This window comes from Dermacentor albipictus, chromosome 9, assembly GCF_038994185.2.
Source record: "Dermacentor albipictus isolate Rhodes 1998 colony chromosome 9, USDA_Dalb.pri_finalv2, whole genome shotgun sequence".
In the NCBI taxonomy this organism is placed as follows: domain Eukaryota; kingdom Metazoa; phylum Arthropoda; class Arachnida; order Ixodida; family Ixodidae; genus Dermacentor; species Dermacentor albipictus.
Window position 1 is genome coordinate 120,625,145 of NC_091829.1, and position 26,496 is coordinate 120,651,640.

At 44.9% G+C, this 26,496-nt stretch overlaps 2 long non-coding RNA genes across 2 annotated transcripts; one reads left to right on the forward strand and one right to left on the reverse strand.

Moving 5' to 3' along the window:
* Positions 1 to 15,463: 15,463 nt before the first annotated feature.
* LOC135911220 (uncharacterized) lies at positions 15,464 to 16,892 on the reverse strand. Its single transcript, XR_010567254.2, has 2 exons — positions 16,803 to 16,892; positions 15,464 to 16,738 (listed from the first exon to the last, which is right to left on the reverse strand). It is a non-coding gene; the product is annotated as an uncharacterized lncRNA (long non-coding RNA).
* Positions 16,893 to 17,014: 122 nt separating this feature from the next.
* LOC135911219 (uncharacterized) lies at positions 17,015 to 18,516 on the forward strand. The gene is made up of 2 exons (XR_011508783.1): positions 17,015 to 17,114; positions 18,350 to 18,516. It is a non-coding gene; the product is annotated as an uncharacterized lncRNA (long non-coding RNA).
* The last annotated feature ends 7,980 nt before the right edge of the window (positions 18,517 to 26,496 follow it).

Below are 26,496 nucleotides of genomic sequence, written 5' to 3' on the forward strand. Positions count from 1 at the left end.
GCCTAAAAGCAGTGAAGAAAAAAATATGAATAGGCAAGAATCAGATGTATGCGTTAAGAGACAAAGCCGGCAATATCATTACTAATATAGATGAGATAGCTCAAGTGGCTGAGGAGTTCTATAGAGATTTATACAGTATCAGTGGCACCCACAATAATAATCGTAGAGGGAATAGTCTAGAGGAACTTCAAATCCCACAAGTAACGCAGGAAGAAGTAAAGAAAGCATTGGAAGCTATGCAAAAGGGGAAGGCGGCTGGGGACGATCAGGTAAGAGCAGATTTATTGAAGGATGGTGGGCAGATTGTTCTAGAAAAAAACTGGCCACCCTGTATACGCAATGCCTCATGACCTCAAGCGTATCGCAATCTTGCAAGAACGCTAACACAACCCTAATCCATAAGAAAGAGAATGCCAAAGACTTGAAAAATTATAGACCGATCAGCCTACTGTCCGTTGCCTACAAAGTATTTACTAAGGTAATCGCAAATAGAATCAGGAACACCTTAGACTTCTGTCAACCAAAGGACCGGGCAGGATTCCGTAAAGGCTACTCAACAATTGACCATATCCACACTATCAATCCGGTGATATAGGATTTAGATGGCCATACCGACAATACCGGGAAGTCAATGCTAGACTTTTGTGAGCAACATAACCTCGTGATCGTGAATACAGGGTCTAAGTGTGAAGGACAGATCACTTGGGAAGTGTGAAACCGGCAATCGACTATTGATTACTGTCTGATGACAGAAGGAATTCATGATAAATTGAGAGAAATGGCCATCCATGAGGAAGAGTTTAGCAGCATAGGGAGTGACCATAAACGCCTCATCTTGAAAATGGGATATGTAGTTGAGAAAGAGAGCAAGGAGAGCAAAATGACCAGTCCAAATTTGAACGCTGAACAAATAATAAATGTAGTCAATAGAGTTTAGGAAGAACTTGGCAAATGGCCAAGTAAAGAGTGGGAATATGCGTGAGCTTGTAAATGTAATAACGACAGAAGTACGGAAAGAGAAACAACATGTTCGTTGGAAAAGAAAAAAGAAACCGAAAAGCTGGTGGAACAAGGATATACGAGAAGCGATCGCCGAACGACAGAAAGCATCTCGAGAGCACAGGCAGGCAAAGAAGGTGCAGTTGCTGCAGGATGAAGTAACCAGTAAATGGGAAATATACCGGGAGAAAAAGTCTATGATTCAAATACTGGTGCAAGCAAAATTAAAAGATGAAAGTTAACGTTGGTTGTCTGAAATACGTGAGAAAAGGAAGGCCGCACCTAGAATATTTTGGAACCACATAAAATTATTAGGCAAGAAGTCAACAACAATGCAAAAACATATCCTAGACGAAGATGAAAACAGACTGGAAGGAGAAGCGGCAATAAATTACATCCGAAAAGTAACAGCCGAATCTTTCCAAGGCAATGACGAGGTCGTATTTGAAAAAAAAAAAGAGTATGAAAGAGACCCAAATGGAAAAGGAGCTGGTGCTGACAAATTTAAACTGAAAGAAAGTGGAAGAGAAAATTCCTAAGCGCACGGCCACAGGGCTAGACGAGGTTCCCGTTAGGCTGATAAATGAACTAGGACCAAAAAGTAAGGAAGCCCTGGTGAAAGCAGTGGAAAAAATTTTAAAAGACGAATACCAGACAGTTGGCGACAAAGCAGAATTAATTTAATTTATATTATTAAGGTAAGTGGGAGAAAGATAAAATTCACTTTTATAGACTGTTGACCACAACATCGGTAATATACAGGCTAGCAATGCAGGTAATCAAGTTAAAGCTTCAAGCATGGGCAGAGAAGAATGGCATTTTGGATGAAATTCAAAATTGCTTCAGAATAGGTAGGCGTTTTGATGATAACTCATTTGTTCTTACTCAGAGTATTGAAATATCAAAGATAGAAAGCGGACCGTTATATGTGGCCTTTTTAGATATTACAGGAGCCTAGGACAACGTAGACCGCAACATTTTGTGGGATATTCTGGAAGGGGAAGGCTTCGGTGACGATTGTCTACAGGTTTTGAGAGAGATTTACCTAGAAAATACTGTTGCGTTGAATGGGAAGGGATGAGGAGCGAGGAGAAAGTTCATATCAACAAGGGACTGAGGCAGGGGTGCCCTTTATCCCCGCTGCTGTTTATCATGTACATGGTGAGGATGGAGAGGGTGCCAGAAGGAAGTAATATCGGGTTTAATCGCTCACACAAACAGGCGGGTACAGAAATAGAGCAGCAGCTCCCAGGTTTACTTTATGCGGACGACATTGTGTTGCTAGCTAACAAGCAAAGTGATTTGCAACGTCTGGCTAATATCTGTGGACAGGAAGGCAACAATTTAGGTTTGAAATTTAGTGTTAGAAAATCAGGTGTTATGGCATTCAATGAAAACCGTGAACAGACAGTGGAGGCACAGGGCCAAGAAATACCTCGGGTAACAGAATATAAGTACCTTGGTATATGGATAAACAAAGGCAATAGATATATGGAAACACAGGAAAAAACCATAACAGTAAAGGCGAAGAGGAATACAGCCATAATGAAGCACAGACCACTATGGGGATACAATAGGTACGAGGTCCTCCTAGGTATGTGGAAAGGTGTAATGGTTCCAGGACTTACTTTTGGAAATGCGGTTGTTTGCTTTAAATCAGGGGTACAATCAGGACTCGACGGGAACCAAAGGTCAGTGGGACGCCTCGCATTGGGCGCTCACGGGAAGGCTACAAACGAAGCTGTGCAGGGTGATATGGACTGGACTATTTTTGAAGTGAGGGAAGCTCGCAGTAAAATCGATTGTGAAGAACGACTGAGGAATGTGGAAGAAAATAAATGCGCTGGGAGAGTGTTCAAGTTTCTGTGCAGGAAAAACAATGATTCACAGTGGAGGAAAAGAACTAGGAAGCTTACCAGCAAGTATGCGGCCTGTAGGGTGGGCAACTCAACAACAAAGAAGGTCAAGCGGAAAGTCTGAGAGGCTGAAATAATCTCATGGGGGGCGGCAATGGAAAAGAAATTTGCCATGAGCAACTACTTAAGAGGAAAAAACTAAATCAGGAAAGAAACCATTTATGATAACTCAAAAGGAAGCTCATTACTTTTCGAAGCGAAATCGGGAAGCCTTAGAAAACGCACCTCTAAAGCTTCACCTAAGCCTCAGCTAAAGCTAAAGCTAAAGCTTCTAAAGCTTCACCTAAGCTAAAGCTTCACCTCTAAAGCGAGATATAAGAAGGAAGAAGAAGCGTGTGCTTGCTGCGGTAAAGCTGAGGAAATCCCCCAATGCGGGTATGTGCCACGGCCCCTCAGGACAACAACAACAACAACAACATCGAGAATGTTTTATTAGAATGTGAAGACGTATACCCAGCGGCCGATTTAGGCCCCACTGGCCACCTTGATGTCCTTGGGTTCAGCGAGAGCAGTGGAAAAGTAAAGATATGCGCAGTAGCGATTAGTAATAGGCGCGATTGGAGGATTGGTGGAAGAAAAGTTGGGAAACGACAAAAAACGGAGACGTACAAAAGCACAGTTCGCAATAGGGGATCAGAAAACTTGGTTGTGGGAGTTAATCGTGTTTTTTAATATTATTGTTTAAGCTAGGTAGTACTTTAAGCAGTATAATAGCAACAGCTTGGTGGCGCGACCCACCACCCCGTTCCAAAGGACGCTCATAACATTCATCCACACATTCATCCATCCGTCCAGCCACGGTAGAGTGTACTAGTTTCGGAGAGTGGGTCCAACCATTTGTAGGAAACTCTATGGGTCCAACGAGGGCTTCGCGCTGAGGCATCTTTTATTGAAAATCCAGTGGGCGCCACCGTCGCCTTCTTCTGACGACCAACGGTTCGATACGGCGGCTCACGGACGCTCCTGTGGTCGAGGCTTCAGCGACTTCGTTCGTAGCTAAGTGGTCTTTTATCTTTATTAGCTAGTGTTTTGGAGTGTTTTCTTTTGCATGGAGTAAGGGCGCAAATTTTGAATTCTTGGTAAGAGTAGCAAACGTACCGGTTTTGTCTAGGTCTGGCGGCTCCCCCGTTAGACCTAGTTGGTAGGAGGGACCTATTGATAGGCTTAGTTAATTCTTTCAGCTAGCTCCTCGGATTCTTACATGGGGTAGGGAGTGATAATTCTTTATTTTAGTTTGGGTTAGCGGTCGAGGTCGGCTTTGCTTGAGTGATTTGGCGAACTTCCTCGTTGGGCCTAGGGACGTAGGCCTAGCGATGAAATCGAAGAACGTGAAGGCCGCGGGGGACGGGGAGCAAGTGCAGTGCGTCGAGTGCCTGCGATGGTGCTTCCTCGATGAAAGTTCCAGAATTTAGCAGACGCGGAGGGGTCTAGCTTCACGTGCAGGTCGTGCGAGGGCGTCAGGGAAGCCGTCCAAAAACTGGAGGGGAATTAGGCGGCTAAGTTCGACGAGCCTAAGGCAGACCTGAGGGAGGAACAGGTGAAGCGGGTAGCACTGCAGGTGAAAGTTGACAATTTCGTCAAGGTGGAGGCGGCCCAGGCCACGCAGTTAGTAAGTACCGTGGCCGAGCTTGAGGAAGAGAAAGAAAGGAGCGCCGAACTGGAAAGGCGGCTCGACGCGCTGGAGACGCGGGCAGCGGAGAAGGTCGGGTCAGGACATCAAAGTGTTGGCAAAAACTCAGAAAGTAGGGTAGACCCTACAGGTGAAGTGGGAGGCAGGGAGCCAGAGCAAGCCGTCGTCAGCTCGCCGCCGGTGAAACGGCATAGTTATAGTGAAGCTGCACAACGCACCCCGAGTGAGGCGACGCTGCAGCCACAGGGGCGCCAGCGGGCGCAAAGGGAGGGGCAGCGGACACAGGCTGCAGTCGAACGGTTTGCACGCAGAAGGGTCCTGGTGATAGGGGACTCCAATGTGGGGAGGGACGAACAGGGCGTGATGGCGAGAGTGAAGGCGGACGGGCGAGTACAGGTGGAGGCGCAAGCGGGCAAAGGCATGGCGGAAGCAATGACCAAGGCGCGGGAAGTAGTTGGGGTCAGCACGGAGACCGACAGCTTGGTCATTATGCATTCTGGGCTCAATGACGTGCTTAAGGGGAGAAGCCAGGACCTTGAGAGGCACATTGAGACTTGGCTGAGTAAGCTTAGAGAGGCCTCCGGGAGGGTGCATGTGACCATATGCACTATCCCAGAGGTCCTGGGCCAGGCTTACCAGGTAGAACGGAGGGTGGTTGAGGCCAATCGAGTCATTAGGAGTCTGAGCGGACGACTCGGGTACAGCGTGATGGAGGTAAACAGGGATGTGTACGGAACCGGCTTCCGGCCTTTTGTGCAGGATGGCATTCACTACAGTGGTGCCACTGGAAGAAGCATCTAGTAACGTTGGGCAGAAGGATAGGGGGCAGGATGGGTCGCCAGGCAACAGCTTTTTTAAGGGGACCCAGAGCCCTGAAAGAAGCAGTGTAGGCGTGGACGATTCGAGGCAGGAGCCACAAACACGCAAACATCGGTACTGTAGGAGAGGTGACAGGAATAAGCGCAAGAGCCAAATTAAGTCAGACATAGGGTTCATTAACTTTGCAAGGTGGCAGAAATAGCCTAAAATGAGAGGAAATCGAAGTACAACTAAGGCAGGAGAACTTAATGGTTTATGGATTTGTAGAGACACGTCTTAGGGACATGGAACAACCACCCTGTAACCCTGATTATGCATGGGAATACTGCAACAGAGTGCAGGGTTGCAGAAAGGGTGAGGGAATTGGAGCACTCATTCATAAAAATACAAATTGACAAAGGATCAAACAGGAATGCAAGGAGCATTTATGGCTAAAAGGAAAAGTAGCAGGGGCGAAAACACTTCTAGGCTTTGTATACCTTTGGACAGGATCAAACGCTAAAGAGGAAAACAAAAAAATGTTGGACTGTATAGCAGCAGATATCAATGAGCTAGGAAAAGGATGTGAAGTAATTGTATTAGGAGACATGAATGCGCATGTTGAAGATATGGATGGGTACACAGACTCCACAGGTAACATGCTGCTGGATATGTGTTGTTAAGAATGGCGAGCTGCAAGGCAAGATTGCCACCCATTACGACTGGGGGACAAGACGCGCATCCCCCACTCTCCGTCGCTGCAGCTAGGAGGCGTTCGAAGAAGCGGCCTTTGTGCTGAAAACCGCCTCCATCCACCAGCCCCATCGTCATTGTGACGGAACGAGTTCGGTGGGCGAACAATGGTTCCGGAGCTCTCCAGCGCGGACCTGATCTGATACGCATGAACAAGCTGCCGCGGGAAAGCCGTTTCTTTGGTGCTTCCCATGCCTCGACCAGATGCAAGACAACGAGCTACCCACCATTGGCGCCGATACTTCCCGGAACGGCACCCCTCCAACGCCGGCGTCGGGCATCGGAATATGTGTGCCTTTGTGTACGTAAACTGTTCTGCGGGGCGGCGGCAAGTTGGCGATGAGTAAACGAACAGTCGCCGCCTCGTATGGCCGGCGGACCGAGTGTATAAAAACTGCTGTTGTACGAATGCTGGACACACTTCTCTTGAGCAGTCATGTTAGACTGATTCACTTCTCTCGTGCAGTCATGTTGGACTGACACTCTTTTTCTCAAGCAGTCATGTTAGACTGACTTAATTTCTGTAAATAAACCCATATTCCTCGTTCTCGATGAGAAGCAGTTCTTCCCTTCATCAACGTCCTCAGCGTGGATAAGTTGGACGACGGCATGGGCCAGCTACCTTCGATTTCATGCCGGACTCCAATCTTGGCAACGGATCTCGAGCGATGGGATTGAGCCCCCAATCCTGACAGTGTGAGAGGCTTAACTTAGTTGTCTGTAACTCTACTGAAAAGTGTGACGGGATCATAACATGGGAGGTAGGGGGTCGACACTCGACAATAGATTATGCGTTAATGTCACATAGGATGTACGATAGATTAGGAGCCATGATTATAGATAAACAGGGCTCCATAAGTATAGGTAGCGACCATAAACGTATCAAGTTGAGTTTTGAGAGGGAAACTAAAGCACGAACGACGCGCGAGGAAATGCCAGATGTGATTTTTTACTCAGAAGACCAAGTGGAAATAGCGGTCAAACGAATTGAAGAGGAAATATCAGAGGGTACTGAAACTGATTGGACTTACCCAAAGTTAATGAAACTATTTGAGCGTGAGCTAGGAAAGGCGCGAGTCAGGAAAACAAGGCAAGGGATACGAAAACTCAAGAGCTGGGGGGATGAAGAGGTTAAGAAGGCCATAAAGAAACGTCAGGAAGCCTCCAGGGAACACAGGTATTCCAAAAGTAAGGGAGAACCTGAAGCAGAAGTAGAGAGGAAACGGGTAAACTACATAAAATGCAAAAGGGAAGGATCCTATTTGATCAACGAGAAAATCAAGACAAAGGGTCCCAATGGCTGTCAAAAATAAGCAATAAAAAAGATAAACAGGCAGCTAGAAAATTCTGGCAACACCTGAACTCCTTGGGTAATAGGACAAGCCTAGAGCAGAGGTATATCGTAACAGCTCAAGGTACTCGGTTAGAAGGAGAGGAGGCAATGGAGCGTATAGGAACCATGATGAGGGAAACTTTTACAAAATAGAGAAATGGTACATGCAGTACATCGGAGAGGTATAGCCCAGTCGACCCACTGCTTTCGCTTGGACAAAAGGAGTGGGAAAGGGCTGAGAAGAGGGTACCAAGTAGCACATTGGCAGGCCCCGATGGTATTCCAATTATGTTAGTAAAGAAATTGGGCCCGAAATCTAAGAAAGCATTGAGGGAGGTGGTGAGCAAGATGCTAGTGGATGGTAAAGTACCTGACGAATGGAGGCTAAGTAGGATGAGAATGATATATAAGGGAAAGGGGGACAAAGCTGACATTAATAACTACCGGCCTATAACAGTGACGTCAGGGGTTTACAGGGTGGTTATGCAGATTATAAAGGACAGACTGCAGGCATGGGTAGAGAACGAGGGGGTACTTGGAGAGTTACAAAATGGGTTCCGGAAGCATAGGAGGCTAGAAGACAATCTGTTCTCGCTAACACAGTGCATTGAAATAGCTGAAAAGGAACGCAGACCCCTATGACTGGCTTTTTTGGACATCAAGGGGGCCTATGACAGTGTACTTCAAGAGGGCTTGTGGGGCATTCTGGAAACTTTAGGAGTGCAAGATGGAGTAACAAATTTCTTAAAAGATATCTATAAAGGTAACCGGGTGATTACAGAATGGGAAAAGTAGGTTTCGGAGCCTGTAATGATTCAGCGGGGGCTTAGGCAGGGGTGCCCATTGTCACCCCTGATGTTTATGCTGTACCTACAAGGTTTAGAGGCCAAAATACAGCAAAGCGGGCTCGGCTTCAACCTATCATTTTTCAAACAAGGAAAATTGATTGAACAGTCATTACCAGGACTGGTGTACGCGGATGATATTGTATTAATGGCTGACAATGCAGAAGATCTGCAGGAATTAATGGGCATATGTGGTACAGAAGGAGACAGATTAGGCTTGAAGTTTAGCAAAGAAAAATCAGCAGTCATGATTTTTAATGATAACATTTGCGGCGAGCATAAGATACAGGAGGCCACGCTAGAGATAGTCGATAAATACAAGTACCTTGGGGTGTGGATAAATAATGGCATTGAGTATCTGACAGAGTACGAAAAATATCTAACGACTGAAGGTAACAGAAGTGCAGCGTTTATGAAGAGTAGGGCACTGTGGAACTACAATAGGTACGAGGTAGTACGAGGGATATGGAAGGGGGTAATGGTACCAGGCCTGACTTTTGCCAATGCAGTTCTATGTATTAGAACAGAGACCCGGCAACAGTTGGAAATTAGGCAACGTGGTGTGGGTAGGCTCGCTGTGGGAGCACATGGCAAGGCACCAAATCTTGGAGTGCAGGGGGATCTGGGATGGTCTTCTTTCGAGGGCAGAGAGGCTAGTAGCAAGGTAGCATTTGAGGAGCGATTGAGAAAAATGGGGGAAATTCAGTGGGCTAGGAAGGTTTTCAGTTACTTATACACGGGGAATGTTGACACGAGGTGGAGGAAGCGAACTAGAAAATTGACAAGCAAATACTTGGGCAGTAGCGGGGGGCAAGTAAGGAAGCATCTGCCAAGAAAAAGGTTAAGGAGACAGAGAGGGGTATGTGGAGTACAGAGATGCAAACCAAATCGGCATTGGAGACATACAGGACGTTTAAGCAAGAAATAGCCAAAGAAAATATTTACGATAACTCTAAGGGAAGCTCATTGTTGTTTGAAGCCAGGACAGGTGTACTGCTGACTAAAACGTACCGAGCCAGATATTAGGAGATAGATTTGGTGTGCGAGGCGTGTGGAGAGGAGGGGGAAACGGCTGAACACCTGATACTATGGTGGCTAGAAGGCCTTCTAGCCACCATACCTGATACTTGCTTGTAAACAACTTCACCCTGCAGTTGAATCTAACGGGGAACTATTCAAAGCTTTGGGTTTTAAAGACAGTGAAAGTAGAATAGACTTTGAACAGGTAGAAATAACTAAGCGGAGACTATCTGATTGGTGGATAATATCAACGCAAAAGTAAAGGAGTAAATACACAGGTATGCGTGCATATAGAACCATTAAAGGCTAGGTGGCGCCCGCCGCCGCCGCCCGATTCAAAGGGTTGAGCCTCTATCATCCATCCATCCATCCATCCATCTGGAGGCCACGCCCCCGCGCGCGGCGGAGGCCGCGGCGGTCGGAGAGCGTGCCGAACAGAAGCACGAAAGAAAAAAAAGTTCTATGGCACGGCCGCGGTCGAGCGCAGCGTTGCAGTTGCGTTCGAGGATGACCATGCCTGGATTAGCTGGAGTCACGCAGTCAGATGGATCGCGTTTGCAGTTTGCTTTTTTTACCTATGTGCCTGTTTCACAGTGTCATGAGAAAACGAAATGCATATAGCTGATATTCCAAAGATGTGCAGATCATGTGCAATAATGGGATGAGTTGCAGGAATTAATGAACTGTGTGGCATAATTAGGTGTTAAATAAAAATTGGTAAACCTTTGTTTTCTTCCTTTCTCAAGGCGATATATTGAATGCTAACAAAATTTCCCCGATGCCCTAATGACGGCAGCAATTTGAGATTTAGGGAGCCTATGTGGGTCACATTATTCTTTACGTGCAGCACGTTTTCTTTTTGTAGGTTAATTGTGGGTTTTGAAAATATTTACGGAATAGCCTTTTTCTTCCCTATTTTTATGCGTCGTATGTACGCCTGAGATGTAGTTGGTTTTCCAGACCCCCTGGATGAATAAAGCAAAACACATTGTTTATATATTTGCTTGAATTAGGAAGCATGTTATCGGTTGTCTATGTTTTTGAGCTCGCGCAGGTTTCCATTGACACGTGCCTCCAATCTGAATGACCGTTCAACTGAGAGCGGGAGCGTCCTCTTTGATGACCGGCCTTCATCCGTTGCATAAGAGGTCGTTCTCTTTCGCGTGGGCTGCTCGGGTGTAGGCTGCTCGTAGAGACAATCCTGAAAATATGGCAAAAGATTGTGGGTACCGCAACAGACCAAAGCGCAAGCTTTCCACGCTGTGTAGATGGCCTTCAATGATATGCACATAATGCCTCAATATGTACTTTGCATCAAAGTGCAGCTCACGAATGGAGTCGGTGTCTTGCAAAGGGCCGATCGGTGCGGTGAAGAATGAGCTTCTGCACATGTCGCCGTTCTTCATCTTTAGGGACTCCGAAGAGCGAGAGCTTGGCCTGACCTTTCAATTATATGCAACCACATCTGCCACCGCTAATTTCTACCCAATTAGAGCAAATAAAGTTTTTCCTCCTCCTCCTCCTCCTCATCGAAATGTGCTCATCCTCTCCTTCTTCGAACACTGTGCCAAGTCGCCGAGTTACGAGACAAACCATATAACACATATGCGAGGGCCGTCTGCGCGCGTAGATATCGTGCAGACGGCATCGTTTGACGAAAGCGAGGAACCTCAATTCATGGCAAATCAGTAATTTTATTGTATTCTTTTTTTACATACTTGGTACAAAAATCAATTAGAGAGAAAATGACGAAATAAACACAAGCACGACGGCGTGTTCAGGAGACGGCGGCGCGTCGAGCAGACGACAGCTGGGCGCCGCCGTAACCACCGTCGGTAGGCGCGGTTCCGCCGGGCCGTCGAGGCACCAGATTGGCCGAAATGTCTGAAGAAGTAAAGCCCCTCAATTTTCCAAAAGTAGCGCCATTCTTAGATCTTTCCGCCACCCCGCTCACCCAGGCGCTTCCTCCTCCACTCCTCCTGTCGCCCCAGCCTCCTCCGCTCCCCCATTGGCCAATCTGTGTCACGTGAAAGCGGGCCCCGCGCTTTTGTATATTTTTTTCTTTCCGGCGCAGAGTAGGCGCCGCGCTTTTGTATATCTTTTCTTTCCAGTGCGCTGCGACCCCCAATCTTGGGCCTGCGACCCCCATTCTTGGGCCTCCGCGACGAAGTACGGCAGGCGGTTTGAAGGAGCGCGTTAGTTTTATACAATGTGTTAGGGCCGAGTGCTTAATTGCGATGCCGTGCTGCTGCGCCTACGGTTGCCACAACAGACCCAGTGACGGCAAAAAGCTTTTTGTTTTACCATCCGCCGGGCGCAACGCAAAACGAAGAAAAGTGTGGATTCACAAGATCGGGCGGGCTGACTTCGAGCAAGTGGCAAAGAACGCGCGGCTTTGTGAAGTGACACGGCTCCTCCAACCTCTTCTTTTGACGCCCGTGTCAAAACGGGCCCGTGTCCAGTGCATTGGGGGTGCGTTAAAGAACCCCAGCTGCAAAAAAATTTAATCCAGAGCCCCCATTATGGCGTGCCTTATGAGATCGTGGTGTTGGGATGTAAAACCCAAGAATCAACTTTTCTTCTGTCTTGTGTGCCTTGACTGTTCCAGTTAACGCAACACTGCTTCCTTGTGAAAACTTACAACGCAAAAGAATACAGACGCACGTAGTATACAGAGATAAAATTAGCACTTCAACAAAAGTGTTGCTGGTGCCAATGAGGGAGGGGGATAATTATTTTCTGAACCTCTTTCCAGTTGTCCCATCAAGTTCCTTCTTTCTTTTCTATCAAATTCTAACCATTTGCACTGTAATAAATAAATAACGATTTCATATGCTGGTACGTTGTTAAAATTATCTATACCGCCTATGTGTGAAAACGTTGCTCATGGCCACTACAACCTGTGCATGAGCTACGTACATCTGTAAAAGGCGCGGAACAGAAACGGCATTGCTGACCGCAGACAGTCGGAATCTCTCACGCGCCGGCCGAACAAAAGCATCCTGCAGGTACGTAAGTTAACCTACGAAACCACGTGCACATACATTCGCGCTGTCAAAACCTGAAACTCTGGTAATTACTCGCGTGTCTGAGCCCACCGCGTGCTTGTGTCGTGTTTCAGCAACACGAACTTTCAACGTGCGCGCGCTTTACGCCTTAAATACGCCTTGAATAATGGTGCTTTTCTCTATTTCTTCCGCAAATCCGACACGACATTCTTAAGGCCAGTTACCGACTGACAAAGCAAGATCTAGATTGAAAAAACTGCTCCGCAGGACTCGAACGAACTTTTCCGCGGATTTCCTCCCGTAGCGTGTTAGCCGTCGTCTGCTACGGCAGGCCCACCACCAGCGGCGCCACCGTCGAGGCCGCGCCGAGCGGAGGAGGAGGGAAGTGAATGGCGCTACTTTGGGAGATTGAGGGGTTTTATGAAGAAGGCAACTGCAGCGCCGCCTCAAATTTCAATGTTTTTTGCTTCACTCTCGCCGCTTGTCGAGGCTTCCGCTGGACCCACTCCCCCATTCTAGTACACTCTAGCCACGGCTACAGTGGCCACTGTACCACGGCTAGCAAAGGACGTGGAATGCGTGCAACGTGGTGAAGGATTACATTTACAGGGCTGACATTGGGTTCTATCATGGAGCGAGCAAAAGAAAAGCTCGCGGAAAATGGCCACGTGCGCCACCTTGTCATAGTAGCAGGTGGGCTAAATGACATCCTAAACAAGAAAGGGACAGGACTAGCCCAGCGCTTGGCGAAGGGGGTGGACGACTTGCGCGAGCTATCCACTCAGGTGCAAATAGTGGTATGCACAGTGCCGGAGGTGCCTGTACGGGACAGTCACGTACAAACGTAGTGGCTGCTAATGAGGCGATATGGAAAATGAGCCGAGAGAAAAGCTTTGAGGTTGTCGAAGTAAACAGGGAGTGAGAAGGCGGGGTGCTTTCCAATGAGACAGGACCCATTTCAGTCACAGGCTTGGACGAAAAGTGGGCTGGCGACTTGCTGGTCATGTGGTTGCTTCTGTTTTTTTTTTTGGGGGGGGGGGGGGCACGACGGGTGATCAGGAAGCCAGTGTAGGTAGTAATAATGGCGAAGGCCCCCTAGGGGAACCTCGGAATAGCATCGCGGTCAATAACAGACAAAGGAGGAAAAGAACCAGAGCTAGCCATGCAATAGGCTACGTAAACATGCATGGCAGCAGGAGCAAGGGAAAATGGGCAAAGATGGAGAAGCAGTTAAGTAGAGAATGAATAGGGGTGTATGCGGTTACAGAAACGCACCTTAGAGACTCGGAAGAGCCGCCAGTGATTGAGAATTATGTTTGAGAAGGGTGCAACAGAACTAAGTCGGAAACAAAGGGAGGGGGAGTCGGAATGCTCATCCATCAGGGAGCACAATGGAAAAGAGTAAATTCAAAATGTCAGGAGCATATTTGGTTACCAGGTGCAATAAGTGGGCAAGAAACTTGGCTGGGCGTTGCGTATTTGTGGACCGGAAATAATTGCACAGAGAAGAATAAAGAGTAAGTGGAATGCATAAGCGCTAATATTAAGGGTTTCGGGAATGGTGCTGAAATTATCCTATTAGGTGACATATGAATGCCCACATACAGGATTTAGATGGCTATACTAACAACAACGGGAAGTCAATGCTAGACCTTTGTGAGCAACATAACCTAGTGATCGTGAATGCAGGGCATAAGTATGGTGGCTAGAGGGGGGTAGTGTGACGGGCGAGAGCGGAGGGGTGCACAAATTTGTGATGAAAGATGGCGGCCCCTGTAGACGGCGCTGGCTGCGCGGCCGGTTTCGCGTTGGGCCACATGTGTTTACTTTCACCTTGTTTTCAATAATTACAGGCCGCGTTAACAGGGCATGAACTAGTCATTTTGTTAGTTCGTTGAAACAGATGCGTTTGAAATTTTAAATGGTGCTACTTAACGTAAACAAAAACCACGTTTCTGATAGACGCAACTGGCATTTAGTTTATAATTGAATGTTTCTCAGCATTGACCGGTTTTGACATGTTTAACCAAATTCATCTGAATTAATCCACTAATCTGAGCGCGTAGTCAAACTGTTTTGAGTGTTTCTTTCTCTGCGCGCTTTGTTTGGAGTGTAAACTGCTTAATATTTTCTCTTATAAGAAGCAATGGTTCGCGTGTAGCGTTTATTTTCGCTCACAAAGGTTTTGTTCAGTGTTCAAATCATTTAAACCTGATTTTATCTTTCCCTTTTGCTTGGAGAGCTTTTGCAATGCTATAGTCAGGTGTCTGCTACACCAAACATCTTCATTTATTATCTTTTAACTGTTTCTATCCTTTATACACTATCCTTCACTTTATATGCACACTCAATACACGCAAGGGAAGTTGAAAAACATGTTTATTCATCACACATTTCTCTTCACATGTTTTTTTCATCACATTCGGGGGAGGTCAAATTACCTGCACCTCCTCAACTTCAAATGCTTCTGTCACTCCCTTTGGGCAGTACTGTCTTTATTTAAAGCCTTTGTCAAGAAGTGCATACGTGTGAGTATGTCAAACTGCACTATTTTTGCCGTCAGTTCTTTGCTGTGAACATCACAGCCAACTCGACCCAGTTTGATGCCTGCTAAGAACTGCATGAAATCATGGATGCTGAAGGAATGCAGTTTTTCAGCAGAAGAAAAGAAAGTAAACGCATCCTCTACCCAAGTAACCACGGCAATCCGGGCGACGTCCGACGGACGTCCTTTCTGGATATTCGGGACGTCCGTGGGATATCCATGAATGTCCGACGTACGTCCGAGGGACGTCCCTGGGAAATCCAAAGGTAATCGCTTTGGCATCCGTAGTACGTCCGAAGCGGACATCCAGCATGGACATTCAGGGGACGTTCAGGATATATATACATATATATATATATATATATATATATATATATATATATATATATATATATATATATATATATATATATATATATATATATATGTGTGTGTGTGTGTGTGTGTGTGTGTGTGTGTCTTCCCGGGGATATTCCAGATATACACATACCTTGAAGCGACAATAGTGGCCGGGACACATTCAAGCACCTGACCATTATATATATTACATTGGTCTAATGCTTGAATGCATTCTTGTTTTAAATAAACGAGAAATGAACTTACACCAACTTCCAAATACACTTAAACTTTTATTGTCACCTTATACATAAAAAGACCAATAAGCAGATATATGCATACTGTTCAAAGAATAAATACACGGATAAAGAAGAAAACTTGCAATTCCCATAGCACAACACAAGGTAGAAAACAGCAGAACGAAAATTCTTATTGCCCACCCTGCTTTGACATTTGAGTTTGCAGCATGGAATAAAAAGAAAGAGCAAAAAGAATTAGCATTAAGCAGCGAAAGCAACAGAAATGACATGAAGGAATTAATCTTGACTACATCACTTCACTAGCACTCTGCCACACGGGCACAAAAAATGACATTAACTGGCTAATGCCTTAAACTTTAATGTCATTCGCGGGGTGCCACACGGACATGCTTAATGGTATTGCAGCTTAAATGTTATTCGCGACGTAGTGCGTTCTCGTAAGTCAACTTGCCGTCAAATGCGTACTCGTTCCCAATGTCTCCACATTCTGACGTGGCTAAACGAACTATTAGTGAAGAACAATTAATATATTCTTCACTTTCTTTAAACAATAGCTCTTTCTCGTGGCGTAGTGCGTTCTTACAATTATTAAAACTCACTTGGCCATCGAATGCGTACTCTCGTTTACAATGTCCCCGCCGTGGCCGTAGTGACCATATTCTCACGATATTAAACAAACTTGTAGATAAAAACAACTAATATATTCTTCACTTTTTTAAAAGGAGCTTTTTATTTTCGTAGAGATCAGCAGGCGATCTTGCCGCTACTCACGGCTACAGCTCTAATCATGAGCGCATTAGCCAGGAGAAGCTGTTTGCCAGGAGAATCAAAGGGCGCCGATGAAGAGTCCGCGGTAGCTAAAGCAAATGTAGACTCCGGGGTCCTGCTTACCAGAGAACCTGCATTGACTTGTGCGTACACCTCTCCTAAGGGATCCTGTTCCGTTTTCACAGCGAAGTAAACCATCCGAAGCGTCACGTAGTGTCTATATCCATCAGGGAAGCAAGGCACATTGTCCTCAGTGCGCGCAGTGTCACAACCACCGTCCTGAACTTCCGATGTCGCCTCGGTGCAGCGACCAGCATCACAAGGCGTACAAACGTTTGCAGGGACAGCCCGACCGCACATGTTAATGCATGCGTGCGGGGTATACGCGCCACTGCACAGTTCTAGACTTGCGAATTCTCGAGCTGTTGACTGCTGGCTGCCGGTGCGAGATCCGAAGTCCTCGAACATCGTCTTTGTTTCCACCGACGATCTTTTTCGCGCGTGCGGCTTCTCCCGCAGTCTGGCACCTGTGAAGAAAACACATTTCAATACCCAAACCAATTAAAAAAGAAATCGATGTAGCTGTCATACCTTGGTAGCTGAGTAGGAGACTTCGGTAGGCACGGTAGGTGACAAACGCTGCTCCGCTACCCTTAAAACGATCGCAGAATGAAAAATGGCGTGGCGACGGTGGCTAGAACTTGGATTGGATTGGATGACTGCAGCGTTCTGCTTTGCCGAGGTTCTTAACACGGCAGTGTCTGCTGTGCCCGGGGCACAGCAGACGAAAGGTGCCCGAAATGTCTACGTTCACCCATGACGTCACGTCCGCTATAACCCATGATGTCACATCCGGTTATTTCCATGGCGTCTGTCTTTCGGAGCCGGCTGCGCTGCGAAACGGTTCGTATTCCGTGCCCACTTAGAGCGTGAGTAATTCATCTTTCCACGCTATATGCGTGTAATAAAGGATTGGGGCTGTGAGCTGTTTGATGCGTTACCATTACGTACCTTGTGCGCATATTTTGCCTCATAGCCGCGTCAAATTGCCACCGGCATGTGGAATGGGCCGTGGCATCTTATATGGAGCTGCTCATGTGAGTGGTATTGCCTATAGAGTCCATCAGGATCGTCAGTGCGTGCACAGAACCATTCAGTAGTCTGATGCAGGGGAGGGTGCGGGTAAGAACGAGGACGTAAGACTGGCATGACGAGCTGTTCCGTCAGATCGCGTTACATCGCGCTTTTTTTCTAAGACCATCTCGCTCGAGCGAGAGGATCTTAGAACAGCATTACTACTGCTTTTTTATAGCTTTGCTGCGGCTCATTTAATCATCACCTGCATTCTTTTAATAATACAAATGGTATCGCTGCGCGGAAGAGCGTCTCTTGAAGTTTCCAAACAAGAGCCAATGCCCCCGTGCCTGCTGCATACACGCTTACCTTTCCTAACGCAGCTACGACGCTGCACTAGCTCTGCAACTGCGTGATACAGGGTCACTGTGATAATAAAATTAAAAAGAACAAACGAAATTAATGCAGAAAATGTCAAACGCTGCCAAGCGTGATAAACGGACCTGCCTCGCTAGATGAGTTGAAGAAATCGGCGTCCTGAAGTCAGCTTCGCCGCAGTAGACTAGTGTTACGCGGTGAAGCATGTCAGAACTGAAGAGTGACCGCTTTCACCGACATATATAATATGTGTTCCTTAATGGTGTACGCGTGCACCTGCCGTCTCCTATTACATTACGCGCGCCGAGGCGCCTAAGTGTACTGGCCGGCCTTCGGCGCTATTTCGGACGTGGCTGTGATGCTTTGAACCGTTGGTTTGTCGACCTCGTAAGCCAGGTAATGTTTACACGGCCATTTTTTTTTCTGAACTGTTGATTTCTTCCGTCTTTGTTGTGTGTGAAAAGGTGAGAGATACACAATTTGGGGAGAACGCATGCACTTTCATATTTTCTCGCGCTCAAAAAAAAGCCGGAGGAATAAGGTTTCTTCACTGTGCCATAGAAACTATATGTTTGCTCTCAAAGGTAATTCTGATTCATTGGATGTGTTCCTGTGCTGTGTTTATTTTCTTGAGTGTGCTTTAGTTTTTGCACGTTAATGTTTCAAACTCGTTTTTATTTTCACAGACTGAACATCCCACGTCTTGGTTTGACTTCCTGGTACAGGGTATACTTGCACTTAGCATGGAGTGATGAAGCAGAGCAGTGTACTTTTATTAAATGTGCAGATTTTAGCAGTATAACAGCCGTTCATTAAAAAAACGTGTGCTGAAAATAAAGTGTACTTACCCACATTCCTCGTTGTCTATTTATTTATTTATTAATACTGTCAACCCTCATAGAGCGTCATAACAGAGAGGACAATACAATTACATAAATCAAATATGGACAATGTCAATGTACGTAAAGTTGCTTAACACTTGTCAATTCACAGTGAATAAGATGTTCACTTGAATGCTGTTCAGCACACTTCTGACATTTATCAAAATACGTACAATGAACATCAAGTAGCACATATCACTTGGCACTTCAAAACTAAATCAAAAACTCCCATAAATATGCCTCAGCAGCATTTTCAAAGTCGGTGACATCTTTTAGGCTAACAGTAGCGTTTGGAAATTGGTTCCACATTTCTATCGCATCCAGGAAAAATGAGTATCGATATGTATCACTGTTGGTATGGTCTGGCTTTATGACGTAGTCGTGGTTAGTTCGCGGGTATCTTTTGCCTGGAGCATGTAGATATTTGAGCTTATCAATCTAAAGTTGATCCTGCATTATTTGATAAAGCACCTTCAGCCTATATTTTTTTCCTACGTACCTCAAGAAGATAGAAGTTGCAACGCTGTAACATAAGCGTGACCGATTCCTTCCTTCGGTATGTCGAACAAATAAAATGTGCCGCCAGACTCTGTATCCTTTCCAACTTCCTCTTAAGCGTCACTTGATGGGGACTCCAAACAACGGCTGAATATTCTAGTATCATCCTAATGAAAGGCGGTGTATGCAATAAGTTTTACATTACGTGATGCATGTTCCAGTTTTTTTTTCTCAGAAAATATAACTTTTGATAGGCAGTCATGCAGACGTTATCTATATGTTGGTTCCATGTCAATTTTGCTCGTATTCCTGTATTCTCATCAGCAAAACCACTTATATGGGGAACTGATCATGATAAGTGCTCATGAGCATTTTAAAGAACAGCCTTGAACCCTACTCATGCACTGGTAAAATGTATAGATGCAGTGAAATTGAAACAGAAGGCAAAATAGCAAACATGATGCAGTATTTGTCAGACAATTATGCCAGCAATTTTTGCATAAAACAATTTACTTAGAGCATACTAGCACTACAAGGTACCCATCTTTCTTGTTAGGCATACATTACCACAAGCTCTTTAAATGTGGTCACAAGAGAGATGCTGGCTTTAATGAGGAACTATAGAGGTTAAAGGGAGCCATGAAAATGTATTAAGAAATAATGCAATGCATAGCATTTACTCAGTTCAGAGAGCTTCCAAAGTTGCCATAAGGCCTTGATAGCTGTGGGTGAGGGAACAGTTGTAGTCCAATTGGAGTATGAGAAATTAACATTAAGATCGAAATAAGTAGCAACTCGTAATGCAATTAAAAAATCTTGCTATACCTTTAAAAAGACAGTGAAATGAAATTAGTGTGACAATTTCCTTTTCCTTTTACTTCATTTAGGTTCAACATACTTATTTTAGTAACACAAAAAAGCAGAGGCGTGAAGCACATAAGAAAGATGCTAGTCTGTGTTTATATTCTGCCTTCTCTAAATTCAAAGTTCAGTAAAGTTAACTTAGAAAGCTACAGTGAAGCCATTGCGTCTGCCTGTATGGTGCATAACAGCAGCAATCGCCAGCCTAACTGCTTGGATTTACAGTGCCTTATTTGTATTGTATACCTTTTAAGTGCTGATATTGGAAGGTTGATTAAGGTGGCCAACATGCTGAGCCAGTAGTTTACTGAGTAAAATACATGGAGAAGGGTGGAAAGATAGGACAGAGCACAGGGGATGTATTCCGTGTCCACCTAGTGGAAATGTCCATTTCATCCGCTGCTGAAGTTCCTATTTGCTGGGCTGGGGTATGCATGAGAAGGGGACATGCTCCCCGAGCTAATTCAGCAGAAGAGGATGTGGAAATGTCAACAAGATGAATACTTACAAAGCTATTTAATAAAGTACTTCTGTAACCAACATGCCTGCTATGCCATCCTTGCTTTCAATGTCTGTCTTAGTAAAAGTGTGAAAGAACCAGGTTTGTGCATGAACAGTCTTCCTGAGGGTGTGTGCCTTGAAGCCCTTAGTGGTAATCACAGGAAACGAGGGTGGATCCAGAGTAGCACCAAAGGGCAAGCCTTCATCGAAACAAATATGGAGGGAAGTGACTGCATGCTCAAACTTGTCAGCTCACAAGTTTGCCAAGAACAAGTGATGTCAGAAGCTGATGAAGCCTACATGGTTAATGTATAACCGCTTAGGCCAAAATTGTTTAGATACTTTTTATGAGGACTACGTATTTACTGGAAATCTCAAAATAATTATGTTAGTGCAGAATACCTTCCACTAGGTGTGACATCCTTGAAAGAATGAGAATTTTTGAGTTGTACTTGCGTGGTGCATGAAGTTATTTTAAAAAAAAAGAACTCAGCAATGGAAACAAAATGCAAAGAGTAGTATTCGAAATAAATTGCCACCTCTTTAGGGCTAGATGAATTCAAATAATAATAATAATAATAATAAGCAAATGAAGATCGGGCATACAAGATAGATGCTTCGGCTCCCACTTGAAAGCCTTGTTCGCAAAGATTGTGAACAAAGCTTCAGTTGAACCAGTTCTTATTTTTCATTTTTATGGTTAGCATCTAATTTTAAACTACTTACTGTGCCTCTTTTGACCAAACCAGACAGGCTGCCGTCAAACTCTTCACTACTTCAATGCAAATAATTGGAGGTTGGCAAATACATTTTTCTAATAGGAATAGTAGGTAACGAATAGTCAAACACTGATGCATACAGTAACAGCAGGCATATTTATCATGGAATGAAGCGCCATGCTTATATTGTCTAGTAAAAAAAGGACAGCTATCAAAGAAGATTAGGAATATTTTTAAGCAAAAGCAATTATACCTCATATACATGAAGCAGATGTAGTGCTTCTCAAGAATCACGTCCAAACTGCACACACTAAAACATTAAGCTGGGATATTCAAAAATACAAATACATGTTTTGCTCGCCAAGTGACTTTTAATGTGCTCAATTATGTAAAGTGTGCTATTATATGATTAATGTAATTTGCTAATGTAAAGAAAGAACAAGCCAAGATCTCTTGCTTCATATATATGTGCTGAATCAAGAAAGTAATTAAGGAAGAAGAACACCAGAAATAAACACAAATATTTGTGTGCTTTCTGGCATAAAATAATTCTCATGTTAGCCACATAAAATGCTTTCCAAAGCATCCCCTACCTTAACTTACAGCTGCATCACATGAAGGCACTTTTTAAGAACACACATGCTTCATGATCATTCACTGTGTTAGTGACTCCCACTGAAGTAGACTGAGAACATATCTGGGCATTACATTCAATAGCTGATGTAAAGTGAAAAGACTGCTGCTTGTAGGTATGAATGAACCAAGTGAATAAGAAATATAAGTTCTCAAACTTCTAGTACTAAGTGTGGCAGCACTTAAGAAGAACATATTGCAACTAAAAATTGCAACACATTATGAAATAACTGAAATAGCTAGGGAGTGTTTAATAGACCAATAAACAGGAAACTGCAAATTCCTAACATTTCTGAATACTTTTCTTCACATGTACTCACCTCATAAGTATGACTTCCCTTAATGCTCGAACCTCTGCCTTAATTTCATAATTCCCCATTCTCGCTGCTTCGCTCATGCTGATTGACATCTAACACATATAAGGTTGGCAAAAGTAGCTGAGCATGTGCATGTGTTGTGAGGCAAGCTGCCCACATCTGGTAGCCGCATGCCAATTTCTCAGAGTAGATGAAAGGGAAGCCTTGAGGGTAAACCATAGAGAAGACGGATACCTTGGTTCAATGATAACTGAAAACACCAACATGGAAAATTTGGACAGCCCACAGAATCAGCAGAATTGACATAGTTTGGAAAAACTGAAAAGATGCATTATGATATCTATGTTACACAGGTTCCAGTCAAGTTGAAGATTTTCACTGTCTAATAAACTTATAAGAGAATACATGACCAGCAATACTGTATGGAACCTAAACAATTTTAATAAAGTCACCTAGAAGTCAGGATGGAGAAGTGACTGAATTGAGGATGCTAAAATGGTTGGGGTGGAGGCAGATTGTGAAGGCAGGTTTTAAAAAATTAACATTCAACACACACTTAAGTTGGCAAAGATTGGACTCAATGTTCAAGAAATTGACTAAGATAATTGATTGGTATACATACATGAGAGAGCATCAACAATACAGCAGAGATAACTGTCATGCAAGAGGAAAGGATGTCAGTCTAAAAATTAACACTTTATCAGAACAATGGTTATATGCATGGGCTCAGGCTCCTGTACAATTCTGTATGGTATGCATGATGTCAGAGCTGCATCGCATAAGGAACTGTGGCCTTACATGCCTCGATTATGAAATGATGTGGGCCAAGAGTGGAACAAGGATAGCATCAAGAGGGGGCTCCTCCAAAAGGAGAACGGTAGGGAAACAGGGCGAGAGAGATTTTCTACGCAACAGATACAGAGTCATATGAGTCATAGTCATAGAAACCATGACCCAAGGAACTGCACAACAAGGTATATAAATTCAAATCTTCATACAGTTAAGCCTCAGTATAACGAAATTCTCGATATAGCGATGTATTTAACTTTTCATAACCTCTTCTCCATTGAACACCATGCATTTAGAGCCTCAATGTAAAGAAGTGTGTTTGTGTGCAATTTCAATATAACGAAATTTCGCTTCTGCCGCAGAGGAGTGCCAAGACAATCAATGGTAACTTCCGCGGACGCAGATAGTCAAATGATTGAATTACAAGCTGCTGCTTGCAAACGCACCTCTCAAACTGCGTGCAGCGCGACAAGAACAACAGCTTGGAGCCGCATCATGTTCCGTATAAATTAAGTCCAAGTGCGATCAGATCCTATCGCGCCCCGCGCACTTGTGCTTTAGGTGCGAGGGTGAGATAAGAAAGATGATGGCTTCATAAGTGCGGCCTTCCCACGCGAGCAATGGCAAAGTGGGGAAGGAAAGCGAGCTCGCGGTAACGCGATCAAGCGCGCGCGACGGGGCGGAGTAGGGGGGTAAGTTGGCGCGCGTCTCGGCCATGACTGCGCGTAGCTGTAAACGCGGCTGAGCGCATATGCAGCCGCGCACCCTGCTCTAGAGGTAATCTGCTGCGTGTGGAAAGAGCGGGCATGCCAAGACGGCGTGGCATCATGTAAGCTAGCTGTTTTCCCGCACGTTTAGTATTGAAGGTTGCGCAATCTCGAGTTTTGATGACCCGTTGGAACGAGAAGCAGGCGAAGCATTCGCTCCTAGCTGCCGGCGCTTTTCATGATAACGTCGTCGCAGTACGACCGGGCGACGCTTTGGGGGCGGAGTGCACGCGAAAGCATATGGCGTCACTTAATTCGTGCCACTGATGTGAAGATATATCAACGTGGCATGAAACCGCCGTATCATTCATCGCTGACACCTATATTCGTCAAAATAAAATGTTTTCTCATTCAAACTTGCTTTTTTTTTATTGCCAAATTGTAATTCGGAAAATTGCATGGCCCCTTTCCGTGCAACAAAAATCGATCGGCGACTGTACTCATTTGCATAACAGATCGAATTTCAATACAAGGAAATTTCTATATAACGAAGCGAATTGCCGATTTTACCTACTTTGTTATATCAAAGTTTAAGTGTATAACGAAATTTCCTGTTCTCTACACGGGGGCGGCAATGTGGGCTTGTTCGTTGATCATCATGGAACAGCATGTAGTGTAGCGCAGCAAAAACAAGAACACAAGAAGAAATGAAACACAGACACAAGCGCCTAATTATGTCTGTGTTTTGCTTTTTCTTGTGTCTTTGTTTTCGTTGCATTACACTACATGACATTCAATACTTTCACTGTCACATTCATGAGCACTGAAAACCTAGAATCAACTATATATATATAATATCTTGCCTGATTTGCCATAATTAAAAAAGAAAAATGTGGGTATAGTAGGCCTAATTGAGTTCTGGTGATTTTAGTATCACTGACATATAGCTTTTAAGAATGTTTAATCGTTTCTTCTGTTAAGGCAGAGTACATGCTCAACTGCTACAGCAAGTGCGAACGTAGGCAAAAACGACAATTTTGTCTCTTGTATCAATTTTATGGCATGTTGCGTGATCTAATCAAGTGGTTTCAATTTGACAAAGTTCTCGATTTAACAAAATAAAACCTCACATCCCAATAAAATTTATTAACTAGACTTACTGTACTTTATAACCAAAGTACTGTATAACTATAAGCAGCTACAGCTGCCATGAGTGGCAAGCAGAATTGAAATGAAATTGCTTTAGTCGAAACATGCCGAGCGCTGCTGCTAAAGTATGCGCCACATGCATTGGGCGACTGCGGGAACCGCGGTACCACACGCAGTTATTCAAAGCAGCACATAAATGTGCCGCGGACTTAAATTGGTTAGTAAATGCATTCGGAACCAGTCTTTCGATTACTCAATTGATATATCAGCCACACACTCGCATAGCACAGCCACGTGGCAAACGCGGCCATGCGAACACTTCACTATGCACGGATCGGCTGGTTGCAATATTGGGGCACTCTATGGGTGCATGTTTAAAGCACAGCGTTTTTTGCCTATCGCGTGATCGTTGCGGGTGCTCCATGGCTGAGTGTATTGCATGGTACAGCATTGGCCCCAGTACCAAAAGTACACAGGTAGGGTGGTCCGTGTAGATGAAGCGTGAACGCGAGCTCAACATAACCACATCGTCATTATTCTGTAGCGATTATTTATGCGAAAGCGTCAAATGGCCCATTGAGCAAAAAAGCCAGCGTCTGTCGTCTCAGCGAAACAGCACCTCAAATCCCATTGGCTGCGACCACGTCACGAGTGCACCTCGACAAAACAGAGCGGGTGAAAGGGTACACCTGCTGTCGCTATAGTGCACCAGGTGTTGCGTGAGGGGAGAGGGCGTCGCCGCGACGCCACGTCATCCTTGCTCTCGCAAGCCGCCGCCCGGTCCGTATCTCCCCCCTCCACTGGGCTTAACTGCTGCGCGTGCCTGCCGGCCTTGGTGGCCACTGCTGTTTCCTGGTCTCTGGTCATGCAGCACGTCGGTGGCATGTGGTGTTGGCACCGCAGGCTGCTGCTGCTTGCTAGCTCGGGCCCAATGTAGCTCTAGGGTGCATCACTTGCAGCGTAAAACTCGGACTGCTCAGCGGCGTTCAATTGGGCATTAATGCTTTCGCAATCACAACTCAGACAAAACATGCTTAGCTGTTCTCGTATGTTTTTCTTTAGTTGCCAAGTGGACGCATCATTGTTCACCATTCACAGTCTTCAATCTGTCGTCATCATTGCATTGTCATTTCAAACTTGTTGTAATATCACGCCGTCAGATGCTGCCGCCTTCACGCTGTGTAGTAGATATGCAGTCATTGCCATGCATGCACTCATCATCCCAGAGTCGTTATGCCTCAATTGTGATGACTCTAGAATTGTCATCCCATCGTTGATCATGCCATCGTTGTCACCGCATCAGCATCATACTGTTGTCGGCATTCGACAGATGCATTACACAGATTAGCATTACCTTTTCAGCTTCTAGAACAGAATGCACGTGGTGATCTACCGCAGTAATGTTATGAGAGACACTTGGGCGGAACAATTGCTGGCCTCAATTGCCAAGCCTCCCATTAACATCATTTATTTCAATCTCCATAATAATCCTAAATTGTGTCCCAAAACTTCTACAACAAATGTCAACATGGTTTCCATAAGACCTTGTCTCTCATGAAAAACACAACTATATTGTCATGTTTACTAACTTGATCTCCTCCATTGAACTTAGTTCTTGCGTTGAATGGATGCTTTTAGCGTTTTAAATTCTGCTACTTTGTGCCACTGCCTCCTTCTCCTGAATAAGCTAATTTAATATTGATCCACATGCAATTACTAAAATTCACTGAATGCTTTCTTCATGACTAAACACAATTTTTATGTTAACAACTCCAATT